Source organism: Thalassophryne amazonica, unplaced genomic scaffold, assembly GCF_902500255.1.
Source record: "Thalassophryne amazonica unplaced genomic scaffold, fThaAma1.1, whole genome shotgun sequence".
Taxonomy (NCBI): domain Eukaryota; kingdom Metazoa; phylum Chordata; class Actinopteri; order Batrachoidiformes; family Batrachoididae; genus Thalassophryne; species Thalassophryne amazonica.
Window position 1 is genome coordinate 324,648 of NW_022986260.1, and position 20,918 is coordinate 345,565.

At 41.3% G+C, this 20,918-nt stretch overlaps 1 protein-coding gene across 1 annotated transcript in view; it reads right to left on the minus strand.

Moving 5' to 3' along the window:
* trim37 (tripartite motif containing 37) overlaps nucleotides 1-20,918 on the minus strand; it is a 405,219-nt gene that overhangs the window by 312,521 nt on the left and 71,780 nt on the right. The window lies entirely within an intron of this gene.

Below are 20,918 nucleotides of genomic sequence, written 5' to 3' on the forward strand. Positions count from 1 at the left end.
GGTTGCCAGGTTGGGAAGACATTTGTTGTAGTAGTTCAGCAAACCTAGATTGTAATTTGAGTTCAGTGACATTTGTGGGAGTGGAAGCTTCAAGGATGGCTTTCACTTTTTTCTCCACTGGGTGGCATCCCTGTGCATCTACTCTGTGCCCCGAGGAAGGTGCACTTATTTCTCCTTAAGCGCAGCCCAGCCTCTTCCAACCTTGTTAGCACCATGTCCAGGTTTTTTAGATGGTCAGCCAGATCCACTCCACTCACCAAAATATCATCCAGGTACACTGCTACTAGTGGAATTCCCTTTAACAGAACCTCCATGGTCTGTTCGAATATGGCAGGTGCTGAAGCCATGCCAAACGGCAGTCTGTTATATGTGAACAGTCCTCTATGTGTGTTCACAGTAAGGTTTGTCTTTAAGTCATCATCCATCAGTATTTGCTGATATGGGTGACTCGTGTCCAGCTTGGAAAACTGTTCTCGTTCTGCAAGCAAGTCATCAACTCGGGGTATTGAGTATTGTTCCAGTGAGGAAACAGTGTTCACCATGAGTTTATAATTTCCACATAGTCTCACGGTTCTGAGCAGTTTCAAGCTCTGCACCATTAGAGCCTCCCACTCCAAGTATGTCACTGGGGTGATTACTCCTTCCTTCAGCAACCTGTCTATTTTCTCATCCACTTTAGCATTCATGGCAATGGATTGAGGACAGAAGAATTGTGGGATAGCATTGTCTTTCACATAGATGGTAGTTTTGGTTTCTTTCAGTGTGCCCAGCTCATCGTTGAACACATCCTCATGCTTGCTTTGCACCTGCTGCAGAACCTCCTCTTTTGTTTGCTGCATGGCTCGATTCTCCATTTGCACGTGCTGCACTCGACAAGCTCCGTGTCTGTCCTTGATTTCCCTCCAGTCCAGTCCAGTTCTCCAGCCTCACCCGTCCCCTTTGACCACTACAAGAGGCAGTTTAACACTCTGATGCTTGTACTTCACTCTGACATAAACAGCCACCCCCTTACCTCCACTGGGTGCCCCGTATAGGTCTCCAACTTAATGCAGGGGGTTTTAGTACCTAGAAACATTGTTTGGAAGGTTTTCTCATTCATTATTGTGAGACTGCAGCCAGTGTCTATTTCAAAAGTAACACGTTTTCTAATTCAGGCTCATACTCACAGTATAGGGGTCAACTTTTCTCAGGTGTTTTTTAATGGATTTCTTCAGTGTGTTCTTCTTACAGCAGGCTCTGGCAATATGCCTGGCTCTTCCACAGGCACGACATATGTCCACAGTCAGGTGCTAAGTGTTGTCCGTTGTAGTGGTAACACTCAGCGTAAAGTGGTTCTTTAACAGATGTACCAGCTCATTCTAAGTCTTGTCCTTCAGCTTGACAGCCCTCATGTGTCCCCATCAGAAATATGGCACATTCTCTGAGTTTCTGGGCAAATTACACAGCAAACAAAGTGAAAATGCTAAGCGATGATGCTGCAGAAAGTGGACATGTTTCATTTTGTTTCTGACCCAGAGCTCAAGCATGTCCATCACTTACTAACACGATGTCTCCCATCTGCCTCGTCTTCCCTCCTCCACTGGGAACCAAAAACACTTCACTTTTCATGTCTGCTTCGGTGATTGCAGCAGAAAACAAAACAGCACACCATTTCTCTGTTAGAAGTGACGCTGTTTGTGGGAAGAGACCAATCCACGGAGTGTGGGTGTGTCAGCACTAACCATTCGGAGGATGGGGGTTTCAGTGGAAACCATTTTAAACTGGCACGTCTTAAACTGGCAGGTTTGCTAGGTGGCAGCGAGTATGATTTTCAGTTTACGGAGCCGGGCTGAATGGATTGTGCTGAAACTCCCACACTCTGTCTGGGGATTAGTGTCTCCCGTGTTTGTGTCAGCTGTCCCCAGATGTGGTCAAATCCTGCAATATCTTGCAGTGGTTCAAATGAGACTGCGCTGCCCTATTACAGTTAGACATAATTCAACCACCAGGGGCAGTGAGCAGCCGCAGTACGGTGCCCAGGGACCAACTCCCGATGTAGAGACGCTGCCTTGGTCAGGGGCAGAGAAAGGAGCCGACCCTAAATAAGCATGTTTTTGATTGTGGAAAGAAACTCATGCTGATACAGGGAGAACATTCAGCTTGGGACTCCGGCAAGGGTGGTCACATTCCTCCCCTCTCCTCCTTTTCTGTTCTCTATCTCTGCTCCAACCTCCAAATTCCCAGCTTCACCAGACTGAATTCTTCAAATTAAGATTTGGATTAACCATGGAATTGATCAGCTGGTCTCTCAATGCTATTGACACCATTTTTTGAGAAGGAAATCAGGGCTGGGGGACCGTGTGCCCTGATGGAACCTACCCAGTGAGCTATGTTCTCGATGCCTGAGAGAAATGGCATGTGGCGTGCTTGGCTCCACTCTCTGTGGAAGATGCTGAGGATTTATTTCTATTCACTTTTATGGTGGGAGGTTTGGCACTGATTGGTTTGTGCGCTGCCCTGACAGACAGAAATATTAGCAAGACGGCTGCTACCAAAATCTCGTCCCCTCATCTGTCCATCATGATTAATGAGTTGGGTTAACTGCGTTAACTCTTGAACTCAAATGCAAAATGGATACCATCTTGGAGCATATCGATGCACTGCAAAGGAATGTGCTGCTGAGGACCAGAGAATATTCTTCATAAATTTGGTCTCTAGACGGTCAGAGGTGCAGTAAATGGAATTCTGTATCTCTCTGCCTAACATCAACATGGCAGCCCGAAGGTCAAATGCCCTGCTCTTCCCCCAGAAGGATCTACAGCCTTGGTGAAGGAATTCGGCTCCCCCTTCTTATCTATCTACCCCCCACCCCTCCAGCCTGCTGCTGCCTAGCAACGTCACGCTTTACACACACACGTACAGAAACTGACACAAACTTAACTCATCTGCACACGACGCACATCTCCCTCCCTCCATCCCTATTACCCCCCCTTGTGTCTCTACACTCCCCTCACCCTGGCTTCCTCCCTGCCACCCTGGAGGCAGCACGGTTTTTACTGCTACAGCCTTCAACTCCTCAAGCTGGGCGCCGCGTTCCCCTCCTGCTGCAGCCTTCACCCACTTTGCCTCAATTCTGCTTCACGTTTAGTGCACATAATGTCAAATGTATATGTGTTGTCTTTAATTCTGATGTGTGCCATTATTACGTTCAAATAGTAAAAATTGTGAATTAGTAAGTCCCTTCGGCTGCTCCCTTGTTTGCACTCAGGGTCGCCACAGCAAATCCAAGGTGGATCTGCATGTTGAATTGGCACAGGTTTTACGCTGGATGCCCTTCCTGACGCAACTCCACATTACATGGAGAAATGTGGCAGGGGTGGGATTTGAACCCGGAAACTTCTGCACTGAAACCAAGCGCATTAACCACTTGGCCACCATCCCTTGCTGTATTTTGTCTGAGGTAATTGGAGTGTAAACGTAAATTCGTTGTTGTTGCACTCATGTAATGAGAATGACAATAAATCTCATCTCATCATGCAAACCCAACACAGAAAGGCCGGGAAGCAATCCCATGATGATCTTGCTCTAGGCATAGTGGAGGACATCACGGGCTGCCTTGCCATTAGCAGAGAGGGGGATGTACGCAGCTGTTGCGATAATGTGTGAGAACTCTCTTGGCAGATAGGGTCTCATGCTAATGGCTAACAACTCAATGTCCTTACAGCAGATTTGTTCTTTAATAGTGATGTGCCCAGAGTTACACCATTGATTATTCACAAACAGAGCCAGCCCACCTCCAAACGTCTTGCTGGTCTCCCTCGTCCTGTCCACCTGCATCAGATGAAAGCCATCCAGTGAGACGGTCATGTCCAGAGTTAGCACTTTTAGTCAAGTCTCTGTAAAGAGCACAATGCTACACTCACGGCACTCCCGCTGGTGCCGGGGTGCCGCCAACTTGTCCATCTTGTTAGGGAAAGAGCTTACGTTTCCCAAAATGACAGATGGGAGAGCGGGCAGGTAGCATCTCCTCTTGGCCCTGTGTTCAGTTCCAGCAGGAGCCCCCTTCTCCTCCTCCTTAGCTGTTGGGGCCGTCAGGTCTGTCATGGGGCAGACCTGCTGTGTTACAGAGCACCAACAGCTGATCCTGAGTGTAAACAATAGTGCATGGGAGCTCTGAGCAGATTTACCCCCAATCTCAATTCTCTTTTGTACCCCTTCCCCTTCCCCTTGCCCATACCCCTACCCCTTTAAAAGAAGGGGTAAGGTGAAGGGGTATGCCTCTAGCCCTATGAACTGAGACACCCCTCTACCTTAGGAGAACAAAAAAACTGCCCGTGTCAAATTGCCGTCTTCACTGTTTGTTACCATGGCAACCGAAATGCAACTTGTTGCAGTAGCCTGTTTGCTCTTTTTATTTTTTCGCCTTTCTGCATAAATGCAAAGAAATAGAAGAAGTCGCAGATTTCTTTGATGCATCGCAATCATGTCATGTTAATTAATTTAATTAATTTGTAATTTCTAATAATAATAATTAATAGTATTAATAATTAATTAATGTTAATAATACTAATAATAATCAATAATAGTAATTAATATTATTTGATTAATCATTAATTGGCTGATTAGTAATTAATTAATTGGTAATTAAAATAATTTATAATAATAATTTATGAATTTATATAGCACCAAATCACGACTAATCGCCTCAAGGCGCTTTACAAACATCATTTAAAAGCAGAATAAAATGAAATAAGATTAAAACACAATAAAAAAATTTTAAAACATAAATAAGTAAAAGAAGTAAAATAATAAAAATAATAAGACACACAATCATATAAAATACTAATGATAAAACAGGAAAACAATTTATTTATTTAAAATAAACACGAACTATATCAGTCTGTGTGCAATGAATGTATACATTATACAAGTTTGACTTTTTGACTGGAATTACTGAAATAAATCCACTTTTTCATGATATTCTAATTATATGACCAGCACCTGTATGTATGTTTTGGGCTGCATCTAGTTCAGTTAATATTTCTTTTTCAAATTCTCCCATTTTTTGCATCCAGCTCTATTTCCTTTAGAAAGTTCCTTGACAAATAATATCAGTCTGTCAGGACGTCAGGTTATGTGTTACACATGTACATGTGCGTCTGTATATATTTTCCAACTTATTTCCATTGATGAAACTTCTCATTTTCTGCCTGAAAGTTTATTAGGAGTCGAGTGTGTTCAGGGCTCCTGTTTGTTTACTAAATACACACACGTGTTACAGACCTTGAAATCCAACAGCAGGGGGCGCTATTATCCAAAGATTTATGAACAGACAAATTAACCTGCTTGTCTTTTATCATGATTTTCTCCATTGTGAGATATAAAAGAGTCTTATCGTAGCGTTCGTGTGTATGTGCATTATAACGCCTCAGCGCACGAGTGAAGTTATGATACGTTACAAAGTTTTTTTGGCAAGTTATAACTTTCTAAACAGCGTAATTTGTAATGAAATCCGCTTTATTTGTGCGGCTTTTTCGGCACCATGTTTATTTTTTTGGAGACAGCGGTAAGCTCCTCCTAACCCTCCAAACGGAGTGTGCATCCAGATTCACTCCAAACGGAGGGGTTTGAAGCCCTTCGCCTTCCCCTCCGCCTCGCTCCAAAGAGAATTGAGACACCCCTCTGTCCCTGGTACCCGCCCAAAACGGAGGGGAAGGGGTAAGAGGAAGGGCCGAGGGGTAGAACTGAGATTCAGCGTTAGTCTCCATCGTGCATATCGTGGGAAAAAAATGACTCGTGAAAAAAAATAAACTCAAAAATAAACAACCAGAACAAACAGAAGAAAAAAGATAGAGCTGCTGTAACAGGCTGCCCCGTGCACTTGTGGATAAAATGACTGAAATGTACAATACAGTCCCTTCTAAAATGGAAATAGCTAAGGTGATACCGCTGTTTAAATCTGGTGACAAGCATGTCTTTTCAAACTATAGGCCGATTTCTTGGTTATCACAGTTTTTTAAAATTCTGGAATAAAAATTTGTAAAGAGGCTGAATGATTTTATATCCAAACATCATATACTTATTGAACAGCAGTATGGTTTTAGAAAAAGTCGCACCACTTCTCTGGCTCTAATTGATTTTGTTGAACAACTTACAAATGCAATAGAGATGAAGCAATATATTGTAGGGGTTTTCTTTGATTTACAGACAGCATTTGATACCACAGATGATACTTTATTATTGGACAAATTACAGAAGTACACCATTAGAGGATTAGCCCTGGATTAGTTACCTATTACATAAGTAACTAGCTATCAGTGTGCCCATTTTGGAGGGATAAATTCATAATTATTGAGGACTACATGTGGGGTGTTTGCAGATGACACGACTGTTCAGTAGTGGGGACAATTTGGGACAACTTTTGGACATGATGGAGAGGGAATTACTAAATTTTAAATATTGGTTTGATTCTAATAAATTGTCGCTTCATTTTGGTAAGACAAAGTGTATTATATTTGGAAATAAGCCCAGGAATTTAAATAGAAACTTGTCATTGAACGATGTTGAAATTGTATCTGAAACTAAATTTCTTGGTATTTTTATTGATGATAAATTAAGTTGGAAAACTCACATAAATTATGTTAAATCTAAAATTTCAAATGTTATTTGAATTTTGTATAAAGTATAATATTTTGTACCCAACACTTGTTGGTCATGCTGTATCATTCATTATTTGTCCCATATATGACCTATTGTATTAAGGGTTGGGGAAACACATATAAAACAAAAACAAATCCAGTTTTTCTGTTACAAAAGAAAGCTATCAGAGTTATAAGTAAAAAAAAAAAAAAAAAAAAACATTACGAACCAACAAACCAATTGTTTGCTTGTCTGTGTATTTTGAAATTTCAAGATTTGGTGGATTAATTTACGATACAGACCATGTACAAAGTTAAAAATAAACTTTTGTCTCTACACGTTCAGAAATTGTTTAAAATGAGGGAATCCAGTTACCATTTGCGAGGAACACTGATATTTGAGAGAAGAAAGATTCAAACTACTGTCCTATTACACTACTGTCCTATTAACTACTTAGGGGAGGTGATGGTCTAGTGGTTAAAGTGTTGGGCTTGAGTCCAGAAGATCATGGGTTCAAATCCCCTCCTGACTGGAAAATCACTAAGGGCCTTTAATCCCCTATTGCTCCCAGTGTGTAGTGAGCACCTTGTGTGGCAGCACCCTGACATCGGGGTGAATGTGAGGCATAATTGTAAACCACTTTGAGCATCTGATGCAGATGGAAAAGCGCTATATAAATGCAGTCCATTTACTGTTAAAAGTCATTGTATTTCTGTAAAAGGTGTTAGAATATGGAATAAATGTGCTGATAGTATTAAATCATGTGGTTCATTGGTTCTTGCAGGAATCACCAAGTTAAATTTTAGACCTTTTTTAGACCTTTTTAGGCCATTATGAGAAAAATTTTAGACCAACCTCAAGACCCCCCCCCCAAAAAGGACGATCACATTTGATTCTCAAAACCATGTCATTTTGTATTGGTTTCAAACATGTCAAAGTACACCAAAAGCAGAAAACAAGACTGAGTGATAATACACAACAACCAACCGGAAAAAAGTTAAATTCTCAAAAGGCGCTATGCAACCATATATCTCAGCTCCTCTCCTTTTGCGCTAATCTCAGCCTCAAGAGCTTTCACTTCAGCGACTTTGTCTTTGTGTGCTCTTCTCAGAGCATTCAACTTCGAAAGCAGCTGAGCCATCTTTGAGCCAGCTCTCTTCTCCGCCTCTTCAGCGAGTGCATCTGCCTCACTGGAAAGACAGGCGGACACACTTTCCAGACTCGTCTTCCTCTTCTTCAGGTCCTCCAGAGCCTGCTCGGCTAGCTTTCTTTTCTGGCCCTGGGTTTCCTTGTCTTTTCTGACACGCTCCTGATCCAGAAAGAGTCGGTATTTTTGACCGGGCTGCATCCACAGATGCCACAAGTTCCTTGGTGAGGGGGACCTGAGTGACACCTCCATGCATTGCAACAAAATCACATATGAGCCTTTGGGCAACAATTGTGTTACCCATTTCACAAACACACGTTGTCCACACTATTGATTCTTGACTAACGGCAGTGGCATACACTTGGCGGAAACGAAAATGACGAAATTTTGAAAGGTACGGAACGCGGTAGTGGACATACCGAGCCAACTTATTAAGGGCCTTTCACACCGAACGCGTCAGAAGCGTCAAAAATCGGTCTAAAAAGCATTATTTTCAAAGAGACGCATTGCTTTTTAGACGCGTCAGAAGCGTCGCGTCAAAAGCCGAGCTAAAATGACGCTTCTGACAGGAGAGCGCATTGCCTCTTGGCGGCAGGCTGACAGGGTCAAAGTTCAATCCAATCCAACTTTCGACACTCTGAGCTGTGATGTACCTTTGCGTTGTCCAATAGGAACGACGCGTTGGACCAAAACACGGAAGACGAGTGGCAGAAACCACTGATCTCTACAAAATGGATCGGTGGAAACCACTGATGTGTACAAAATATTAACGTGTGATAGGACTGCTCATTTATAGAGCAGTTTTCTGAAGAAAAATCATTGGAAATGTTTTTTTGTTGTTTGTTACCTCAAAATTTCTGATTACTGTTAAAAAAAAGTTTAGAACACTTGCAATTAAATAGCTAAATAAATCAATAAATGGTTCTTTAAAAACCTTTCATCTGTAAATTAAAACCACCTGTTATTTCAGATTAGATAATTTCTTGTATAACATAAGGAACCTTGGACATTTATTTTTAGACAAATAAAATAACATGGAAACTTGTACATTTTTTTAAGTCTGGTAGATTATTTATATCTCATTTCAACCAGAAAAAGACACTAAATAAATACAAATGTGTATTATAAATGCAACAGGAAATAATTTAACAATGACTGCAGTGTGATTGTAAAGTAGGATTTCTGTCACATAAACCTCATGATGAATTTTTTTTATAGTCATTTAAACTTATAATTTCATCAAAATATGTAATTGCCTTTAATGCTGTTATCAGGACAGAGTCATTTCTAAAATATGAATATGAGCACAATAAGTGGAGAGCTTCTACTTGTGCAAATGTCTTTGGACTTTGATTCATGGACATTTTTAATGATCTGTTCATTTATTGTTAAAATATAAAATGAAACAGCTTTTTAAAAAATAATGAAATAGGTGATGTTTAAAGAGCCTTTTATTTAGAAGCAGGTGATGTTCTGCTGGATTCTCTGGACCAGATGAAGGTCTCTTCTGCAACTTTTAACTCTGGTGGTGTTGCTGAAAAGCAGAGATGTTTTCTTTCGACTGGACTTCGTGGTGTTCAGCTCATCAGTGGAAGTTTGGTTGTCTGCACAGCAAATGTTCCTGATTGGGACAAATAAAAATATTCTTTTAAATATAAAGAAACACTAAACAGTTTGTATATAAAAAGGGAAAAAAACGAGAAAAAAAAAACGACAGAAAAAACACCCCAAAAAAAAAAGTTATTTAAAGTTGAGCTTTTGTGGTGTCTGAAAAAAGCTGTAGCTTTATTTGGTAAAAATGAAAAAGAAATTAATTTAGATTTATTAGATTTAATTTAAATTTAGAAATGAAAGTGTTCACTCAGATCAACTGTGCTAAGAGGCTACGCTAACGTTTGCCGATCATTACCTTCACAGCAGTTCAGCAAACGTCAAGTTTTATTTTTACATTATTCTCACCTTGATAAAGCTGCAGAACTAAACTCCGTTGGTCAAACTGGGACTTCACATACGTGGGCTGTCAATAAAGTTACGGCCCTTTTTATTTTTTCAAAAACTATATGGATTTCATTCATATGTTTTTACGTCAGACATGCTTGAACCCTCGTGCGCATGCGTGAGTTTTTCCACGCCTGTCGGTGACGTCATTCGCCTGTGAGCACTCCTTGTGGGAGGAGTCGTCCAGCCCGTCGTCGGAATTCCTTTGTCTGAGAAGTTGCTGAGAGACTGGCGCGTTGTTTGATCAAAATTTTTTCTAAACCTGTGAGACACATCGAAGTGGACACGGTTCGAAAAATTAAGCTGGTTTTCAGTGAAAATTTTAACAGCTGATGAGAGATTTTGAGGTGATTCTGTCGCTTTAAGGACTTTTCACGGTGCGAGACGTCGCGCAGCGCTCTCAGGCGGCGTCATCAGCCTGTTCAAGCTGAAAACCTCCACATTTCAGGCTCTATTGATCCAGGACGTCGTGAGAGAACAGAGAAGTTTCAGAAGAAGTCGGTTTCAGCATTTTATCCGGATATTCCACTGTTAAAGGAGATTTTTTTAATGAAAGACATGCGGACGGATCCGCGCGTCGGGACGCAGCCGCCGCGACGCTCCGCCACAGGAAAAACACCTCTGTTGGAAGCCCTAAGGACAACTTGGAACATGTCCTGCTGTTAAACAATTTCTCATATACTCACTCCACTGAAAGCCATCAAAAGTCGCCTGGATTTTACAAATGGTTATCAACACGGAGGTGTTTTTCCTGTGCCGCCGCACCGCGTCGGCTGCGTCCCGACGCGCGGACCCGTCCGCACGTCTTTCATTAAAAAAATCTCCTTTAACAGTGGAATATCCGGATAAAATGCTGAAACCGACTTCTTCTGAAACTTCTCTGTTCTCTCACGACGTCCTGGATCAATAGAGCCTGAAATGTGGAGGTTTTCAACTTGAACAGGCTGATGACGCTGCCTGAGAGCGCTGAGCGACGTCTCGCACCGTGGGAAGTCCTTAAAGCGACAGAATCACCTCAAAATCTCTCATCAGCCGTTAAAATTTTCACTGAAAACCAGCTTAATTTTTCGAACCGTGTCCACTTCGATGTGTCTCACAGGTTTAGAAAAAATTTTGATCAAACAACGCGCCAGTCTCTCAGCAACTTCTCAGACAAAGGAATTCCGACGAGGGGCTGGACGACTCCTCCCACAAGGAGTGCTCACAGGCGAATGACGTCACCGACAGGCGTGGAAAAACTCACGCATGCGCACGAGGGTTCAAGCATGTCTGACGTAAAAACATATGAATGAAATCCATATAGTTTTTGAAAAAATAAAAAGGACCGTTACTTTATTGACAGCCCTCGTATATCCAAGAAGTGGGAGATTTCAGACTGAGTGGGTTTGCTCCATCACCCCGGCTGCCTGCCTCGGTCTGCCCAGTGATGATGCCTGAAGGCCGGCTTCTCCGTGTGGGTCGGCCCGCTGTCGCGGTTCGATCGATATCCCACCAAGTCATCAGTCCTCCTTCGGTCGGCGTCACTCCGAAAAGTAGCTGAAAAAAAGCTTCTCCCAGCAGGGTGATGGGAGAATCGTTCTACTGCTGTTTTTTAAAGTTTTTTTGTGGTTCAGGTGACGCAAATTCAAGATGCTGATCGCTGAACTTTTTTCAGGTTGTGAAACTGCCCCCTAGCCGCTTCCGAAGCGATGCGTCTGACGTCAAGAAGTGTTGGAAAGTGTTTCATTTTTCTGTTCTACAGACACTTCTCGGAATGGATGGAGGGAATGTACTTTTTTAAGACTTGAGTAAATTAAATTTTAGACCTGCGATGAAAATGTGGGTGTTTTTAAGACATTTAAAGGCCTAAAATTTTAGTTTCTGAATTTCAGACTTTTTAAGACTTTTTTAGACCCCGGGGGAACCATGTGTCAAAAGACTATAAAAACGTAATTTTTTACTATAGTACGCTATAATAGGCTAACTCTTTTCATGGTTCTTTTTTGTTTATTTGCACATCATACAGTATTATTGATTGTTTTGTTCTGTTCAGTTACATTATTTTTCTGATTGCTACCTTGTTCTGAGTGTATTTAAATGTGTATAGTAACTGGTGTGGGGGGTGGGTGATAAGCTTTTGCTTCAGCCCATGCCCTTTCGGCCACACCCAATTGGGAAACTGTTTGAGTTAGTGCTGTATTTTCTCCTGTTTTCTTTCTTTTTTATTTTTGTTAGTAAGAGATTGTTATGTTGGTATTTTGTTTATGTGCGTATTTGTTCAATCATTATTCATTCAAACCGGATACTCACACTCACCGGACAAACGTCCAGTGTTTTCGTATTGTTGTCCAAGTAATAAACACAATCTATAATGGATTTTGGAAACAGATCCCCTCCACTCACATCAGACAAAACGTCCTGTCTGATCACAATACATTTCCATTAAAAACCACTCACACGTACTGGACAGACCAGTCTGGGTGTGCACAGTAAGAGAGGAATGATATAAAATTTCAGCATTGACACTTACTGATTCAAGCAAAGTGGGTACCGTATTTCCTTTATTAAAAGGCTGGCCAATAATTTTTCTTTGAAACCGTGCTCAGACCAGGGACCCGCAGTCTGACGTGCTTCTACATTGGACAACAAAAAAAGGCTATTTACTTTTACGTTTTCACTCCTTCCTCTCCAGTCATATTTTAATAGTTTTTGCAGTGTGCCCATTAATTACATTTTGATCATGGATCAAATACGTTTGGCAGAAAAGTCCACAAATATGTCCAACTTCATAACACAGAGTCAAAAAACTACAAAGTCACTCAAATGACCCACAGTTCATGGAGGTAACTGTCCATCTTACCTTTGGTTTGGAGGTTGACTGATTGTAGAAAAAAAGAGTTTGTTGAGGGACAAATGAATCCAGAAAAAGCATAATCCAGAAAATTGCATAAAGATGCAACAGCGAACTTTAAAATGGCCACTTTTACACGCTGTTTATCAGCAGGAAAATTATTTAAAAAATAGACCCAAGAGCCCTTCTGTTGACGGCTCGTGAAACACAAAATGAAATGAAACACCATGTTGGTATAATTTGTGTAGACAGTCATAAAGTGAAAGACCACATTTGCTGTTCATGCAATGCCGGAGCTGCCATCCACTATAGAGCGCGACCACATGCCACATGATCTGTGGTGTCACCTGCACACCATATATTGCACCTTTGACATCAATGACAGCTTGGAGTCTTTTGTGGTCATTGTGGACGAGGCTCTTTATTTCCTCTGATGGTAAAGGTGCCCATTCTTCTGGGCAAAAAGCCTCCAGTTCCTGTAAATTCCTGGGCTGTCTTGCATGAAAAGCACATTTGAAATCTCCCCAGAGTGGCTCAATGATACTGACGTCAGGAGAATGAGATGGCCACTCCAGAACCTTCACTTTATTCTGCTGTAGCCAATGACAGGTCGACTCAGCCTGGCCTTGTGTTTTCAATCATTGTCATGTTGGAACATCCAAGTACGCCCCATGTACAGCTTCTGGGCTGATTAGTGCAAATGTTTTTTTTCCAGTAGGAAGGGTCTACCTTTCATCATAGGCCTTGTTGACTCCTCTCCAAATATAATGTTTATGGTTGTGGCCACAAAGTTAAATATTGGTCTCATCACTCCAAATGACTCTGTTCTGTGCTGCTTGGTGTATTGTAAGCAGGATACTTTGTGGCATTTGCGTAGTCATGGCTTTCTTCAGGTGACTCGACCATGCAGCCCATTTTTTTTCAAGTGCCTCCTTATTGTGCATCTTGAAACAGTCAGACCACTTTGTTTCAGAGAGTCCTGTATTTCAGCTGTATTCTCTCATCTTCCATTGGGCAAAAACTCAGTCTCCCTTCGTCTGTGCGTGGCTCACTGTCTTTCTCTCTCAACAGGAATCAAACACTTTCACACCAGCATTTTCACACATTTAAGAGATTCCTGACTGTTTTTAAATATAGTTGGTAGAAATCTGCATGACTCACGTGCAACCAACCCACCCACCCACACTCACTGTTCAAAAGATCTATGGCATATAAAGTGACATAGTACTTGCAATCAAAGTCTGATATCTAAGTTCTCAAAAACACAGAAATTATGAAAATAATATTTTCTAGTAAACATTTAAAGGCTTGCAAACACATCTGGGAGAAAGTGAAGCATGGATGGTTGCTGATACAACTGGATTCTAAATAGTCTTCCACAGAATGATGTATGATGAATGAATGATAAAATCAAAGTTCTCAAAACAGATTTTCCCTCCAAATTCACCATGTCATATCTAGTCTCATATTGCGTAACAAACTTATGACTATGTATCATCCCTTATTAATTCCAAGGCTCTATCTGAGGCCACATCCAAACTATAACCAGAAGCACAGTGTCGCCCGGCCTGCTCACTTCCTGTTCTTATAAAGTTTTATACAAAAAAAACAACAACAACAAAAAAAAAAAACAAGAAAAACATTTTTAAACATCAAGAAAAGTTTGTTGTGTTTGGCCCCATCACGTGGCCAGAACTGAATAATATACCCTCATACCCCTTCCTCTAGGCTGGACTATTGTAATTCATTATTATCAGGTTGTCCTAAAAGTTCCCTGAAAAGTCTTCAGTTAATTCAAAATGCTGCAGCTAGAGTACTGACGGGGACTAGAAGGAGAGAGCATATCTCACCCGTGTTGGCCTCTCTTCATTGGCTTCCTGTTAATTCTAGAATAGAATTTAAAATTCTTCTTCTTACTTATAAGGTTTTGAATAATCAGGTCCCATCTTATCTTAGGGACCTCGTAGTACCATATCACCCCAATAGAGCGCTTCGCTCTCAGACTGCAGGCTTACTTGTAGTTCCTAGGGTTTGTAAGAGTAGAATGGGAGGCAGAGCCTTCAGCTTTCAGGCTCCTCTCCTGTGGAACCAGCTCCCAATTCAGATCAGGGAGACAGACACCCTCTCTACTTTTAAGATTAGGCTTAAAACTTTCCTTTTTGCTAAAGCTTATAGTTAGGGCTGGATCAGGTGACCCTGAACCATCCCTTAGTTATGCTGCTATAGACTTAGACTGCTGGGGGGTTCCCATGATGCACTGAGTGTTTCTTTCTCTTTTTGCTCTGTATGCACCACTCTGCATTTAATCATTAGTGATTGATCTCTGCTCTCTTCCACAGCATGTCTTTTTCCTGGTTCTCTCCCTCAGCCCCAACCAGTCCCAGCAGAAGACTGCCCCTCCCTGAGCCTGGTTCCGCTGGAGGTTTCTTCCTGTTAAAAGGGAGTTTTTCCTTCCCACTGTCGCCAAGTGCTTGCTCACAGGGGGTCGTTTTGACCATTGGGGCAACTGTTGTTGTGATTTGGCGCTATATGAATAAAACTGATTTGATTTGATACAGCTTAACAGTGACGATGAAACGCATTACACACTCGCAGTGCACTGTGTCTGAGTCAGTCAACTACACTTTACCGCGCTGCCTTTATTTCTCTCTGGAGTGCTCTGGCGGTTCGTCCTGTTCACACCGTGTGCACGTGTCAGTGACAGTTAGACTGAAATTATGAGATGAAATAAATGGTCAAAATTCCTTAAAATGAGAATATATGAATGAACGTTATAAAAATCACACACGTGTGTTTAAAAAAATCCTGATGTGTAGAAACTCTGCAGTGATGTTCAGAAGCAGAAATCACATAAAGCAGCTGAGAACTCTGAACTTTAACAGGCTCTTATTTTACAAAGATATTTATTTTAGGTGACTTCATGTAGTTGTTTAATGTTCAAGCACAAATCGTGACTGAGGAGGAGAAAAAAAAAGAGGAAATGAACTCTAATCTGAATAAAAATACAAGCTGCTGATTTTTATTTTTCAAAGTTATCAGGCTGCAGCTCTGCATTTCATTTATTTCAAAGTAAGTTACGTCTTATTATTTTCAAAAATGAGTCAAACCAGTCTGCATTGTTCAGTTTTTCATGCACGTTTGTGTATTTTTTGCTTCTTCATAAGAGTTTGGTGTTTGTGTTTGTTCTACAAAGTTTGAAAAACAATAAAATGTTCACACTTTTCTTATAGCAGTTCTGTGATTTCAGAAATGGAACAGAAACAACCACAAATCAGAAAATGAAGATAAAAAAAAAAATGCTGTTATATTGCCAGTTTCTCCACTCACACCCACAGAAGCCAAAGATTCTTCCAGAGTTGTGTCTTGGTGGCTTCCCTCACTTGTCTTCTTCCAGCATGGACATTTAGTTTTTTGAGAACTGCCTACCTGACACAGATTTACCATAAAGTACCACACTGTTTGTATTTCTGAATGACTGATATAAATGAAGTCTAAGAAATATTCTGTTGTGTGGGCCGCCAGAAGAGGAGGTACTGCTGGCCCACCACCAGAGGGCGCCCTGCCTGAAGTGCAGGCTTCAGGCACGAGAGGGCGCTGCCGCCACGGACACAGCCGGGGGTGACAGCTGTCACTCATTATCTCATGACAGCTGTCACCCATCTACACTTCATCATACTACTGCATAAAACCCGGACGTCATCTCCACCTCACTGCCGAGATATCATCTACCTGTGAAGGTAATATTCTCTGCTGTGTCTGAACTTAACACTGACTTTATAGTCTGAACTTCTTTGCAGCCGTTTTCCTGTGGTGATCAGCAACGGCTTCGCTTCACACCCCAACCAGATAAGTGGTTAACAGGAGCTGCACGAGTGTGTGATTAGAGGTGGAGGTGACTTTCTACCTTCTGACTGTTTTTGTTACTGGGTGTGCACACGCCCACATCTCACTGTTTGTGCTCCTTGCCAGCAGTACCAGATCCGACAGTCGGGAACGGTGATCACCTGGGAATTCGGGACTTGGCGGCTCCAGTATTCACCAGGTTCGGTGGCGGCGGAAATCGTGTGGTTCCGGCTCTTCTCAGGACAGACGTCTTCTATCCTCGAGCCTGCCCACACGTCACCTTTGTGTATTGACTGTTATCAGATTCTGAGATTGTCTGTATATTCGTTGTGCACATTCACAACATTAAATTGTTACCTTTTGGCTCATCTATTGACCGTTCATTTGCGCCCCCTGTTGTGGGTCCGTGTCACTACACTTTCCCCAACATAATTCAGTGAGTTGGAAATGTTCATGTTTTCATTCTGACATTTCTCAAGAAAACTTGCTGTAAAAATTATTAATTAATTCTTCCATTAACAATAAACTACCCTGTCCCAACCTTTTTTTTCTTGGAAAATGCTGCAGGTCTCAAATGCAGGAATGGATATATTAACAAAAACTAAATAAAAATAAAGCTGACCTCACAAAACATGAAATGTGTTGGTTTCATACAGTCTGCAGTTACAGAAATAAAAGACAAAGTAAATGTCAGGATCATTATGTGTCCATCACCACCACATTTTGAAAAACTGTAAGACCACAGGCCATGAATTATTTATGTTTTGTATCTTTTACTGAAGTTTTTTTTATTTGGATTAAGGTAATAAGTGCCTCCCTGTATTACCACAGATGAACTGTTTCTGTTGCCACATCTTGTGCCTGCTCCCAGACCACCAATAACCAGCAAAAATCTATTTAAGCATAAAAATTCAAAAAGAAAAAATAATATAGCACCTTCAACTGCACCACAGACTAAAACAGTTAAATGTGGTCTATTAAACATTAGGTCTCTCTCTTCTAAGTCCCTGTTGGTAAATGATATAATAATTGATCAACATATTGATTTATTCTGCCTTACAGAAACCTGGTTACAGCAGGATGAATATGTTAGTTTAAATGAGTCAACACCCCCGAGTCACACTAACTGTCAGAATGCTCGTAGCACGGGCCGAGGAGGAGGATTAGCAGCAATCTTCCATTCCAGCTTATTAATTAATCAAAAACCCAGACAGAGCTTTAATTCATTTGAAAGCTTGTCTCTTAGTCTTGTCCATCCAAATTGGAAGTCCCAAAAACCAGTTTTATTTGTTATTATCTATCGTCCACCTGGTCGTTACTGTGAGTTTCTCTGTGAATTTTCAGACCTTTTGTCTGACTTAGTGCTTAGCTCAGATAAGATAATTATAGTGGGCGATTTTAACATCCACACAGATGCTGAGAATGACAGCCTCAACACTGCATTTAATCTATTATTAGACTCTATTGGCTTTGCTCAAAAAGTAAATGAGTCCACCCACCACTTTAATCATATCTTAGATCTTGTTCTGACTTATGGTATGGAAATAGAAGACTTAACAGTATTCCCTGAAAACTCCCTTCTGTCTGATCATTTCTTAATAACATTTACATTTACTCTGATGGACTACCCAGCAGTGGGGAATAAGTTTCATTACACTAGAAGTCTTTCAGAAAGCGCTGTAACTAGGTTTAAGGATATGATTCCTTCTTTATGTTCTCTAATGCCATATACCAACACAGTGCAGAGTAGCTACCTAAACTCTGTAAGTGAGATAGAGTATCTCGTCAATAGTTTTACATCCTCATTGAAGACAACTTTGGATGCTGTAGCTCCTCTGAAAAAGAGAGCTTTAAATCAGAAGTGCCTGACTCCGTGGTATAACTCACAAACACGTAGCTTAAAGCAGATAACCCGTAAGTTGGAGAGGAAATGCCGTCTCACTAATTTAGAAGATCTTCACTTAGCCTGGAAAAAGAGTCTGTTGCTCTATAAAAAAGCCCTCCGTAAAGCTAGGACATCTTTCTACTCATCACTAATTGAAGAAAATAAGAACAACCCCAGGTTTCTTTTCAGCACTGTAGCCAGGCTGACAAAGAGTCAGAGCTCTATTGAGCTGAGTATTCCATTAACTTTAACTAGTAATGACTTCATGACTTTCTTTGCTAACAAAATTTTAACTATTAGAGAAAAAATTACTCATAACCATCCCAAAGACATATCGTTATCTTTGGCTGCTTTCAGTGATGCCGGTATTTGGTTAGACTCTTTCTCTCCGATTGTTCTGTCTGAGTTATTTTCATTAGTTACTTCATCCAAACCATCAACATGTTTATTAGACCCCATTCCTACCAGGCTGCTCAAGGAAGCCCTACCATTATTTAATGCTTTGATCTTAAATATGATCAATCTATCTTTGTTAGTTGGCTATGTACCACAGGCTTTTAAGGTGGCAGTAATTAAACCATTACTTAAAAAGCCATCACTTGACCCAGCTATCTTAGCTAATTATAGGCCAATCTCCAACCTTCCTTTTCTCTCAAAAATTCTTGAAAGGGTAGTTGTAAAACAGCTAACTGATCATCTGCAGAGGAATGGTCTATTTGAAGAGTTTCAGTCAGGTTTTAGAATTCATCATAGTACAGAAACAGCATTAGTGTTATATGGCTGGGGGGGGCCTGGCTGCCGGTTTGTTTGTCTGTTTGTTTTCCTCCCAGGTGGCGTGCATTTGGGACTGAGTGGCTGTGTTGCTGAGGCTGTCAGGACCTCACCCTGATCACCTGCGACTCGTCAGGACTCACAGCTGAGGTGCATCTGGATGGATTGGAGCATGTTGGCATTTAAGACTGGAGTGCACAGTGTGTATTTGCCAGAGACTCGACCTTGTGACCAGACGGGTGAGATCGTCGTCTCAGGAGCCATCTCATGAGCAGCGGATGCTGAGAAACGTCCAGGTTTGATGCACAGTCTGTGAAAGAGGAGGGGGTGAGGTCTCACGCTCGTCAGCACACTTCCTGAGGTACGTTAGATTTTGTGACTAACAGTTATACAGTCAGTAAATGTGGTGTCCCTCACACCTTATTGTATTGAGCTGTTTGTTAGTCATGTATCAGCTTCCACTGCGGTGGAGTTTTGTGAACTGGATGTTCCATGCCTGCAGGTTGGAAGCTGATCAGTAATCAAGCCAGGAAGTGTTTGCTGTTTGTACACCTTTAAGTGTTCTGTGTGTAGAGTGTGGACTCACATAATGGTTCCTTCTTTCACAGACTCGGTTGTTGCGGCCACCTGGGGGGTGTCGGCGGGGTCCTTGGGTCCGAAACAGCTTCTGGCTCCGGACCGTTAGCGCTGCTGGGAGCGCACCACGCCAGGCCGCACCTTTTTGTATTATCACTGTTATGTATTAAATTCAGTTAGCCTTTGTACCGTGCTCTGCTTATTTCATACTGGGTCCTTCAAACGCTGGTCGGTTCTCCGAGCTGCGTCTGACACATAACAATTAGTGAAGGTTACAAATGATCTTCTTATGGCCTCGGACAGTGGACTCATCTCTGTGCTTGTTCTGTTAGACCTCAGTGCTGCTTTTGATACTGTTGACCATAAAATTTTATTACAGAGATTAGAGCATGTCATAGGTATTAAAGGCACTGCGCTGCCGTGGTTTGAATCATATTTGTCTAGTAGATTACAGTTTGTTCATGTAAATGGGGAGTCTTCTTCACAGACTAAAGTTAATTGTGGAGTTCCACAAGGTTCTGTGCTGGGACCAATTTTATTCACTTTATACATGCTTCCCTTGGGCAGTATTATTAGACGGTATTGCTTAAATTTTCATTGTTACGCAGATGATACCCAGCTTTATCTAGCCATAAAGCCAGAGGATACACACCAATTAGCTAAACTGCAGGATTGTCTTACAGACATAAAGACATGGATGACCTCTAATTTCCTGCTTTTAAACTCAGATAAAACTGAAGTTATTGTACTTGGCCCCACAAATCTTAGAAGCATGGTGTCTAACCAGATCGTTACTCTGGATGGCATTTCCCTGATCTCTAGTAATACTGTGAGAAATCTTGGAGTTATTTTTGATCAGGATATGTCATTCAAAGCGCATATTAAACAAATATGTAGGACTGCCTTTTTGCATTTACGCAATATCTCTAAAATCAGAAAGGTCTTGTCTCAGAGTGATGCTGAAAAACTAATTCATGCATTTATTTCCTCTAGGCTGGACTACTGTAATTCATTATTATCAGGTTGTCCTAAAAGTTCCCTAAAAAGCCTTCAGTTGGTTCAGAATGCTGCAGCTAGAGTACTGACGGGGACTAGCAGGAGAGAGCATATCTCACCCGTGTTGGCCTCTCTTCATTGGCTTCCTGTTAATTCTAGAATAGAATTTAAAATTCTTCTTCTTACTTATAAGGTTTTGAATAATCAGGTCCCATCCTATCTTAGGGACCTCGTAGTACCATATTACCCCATTA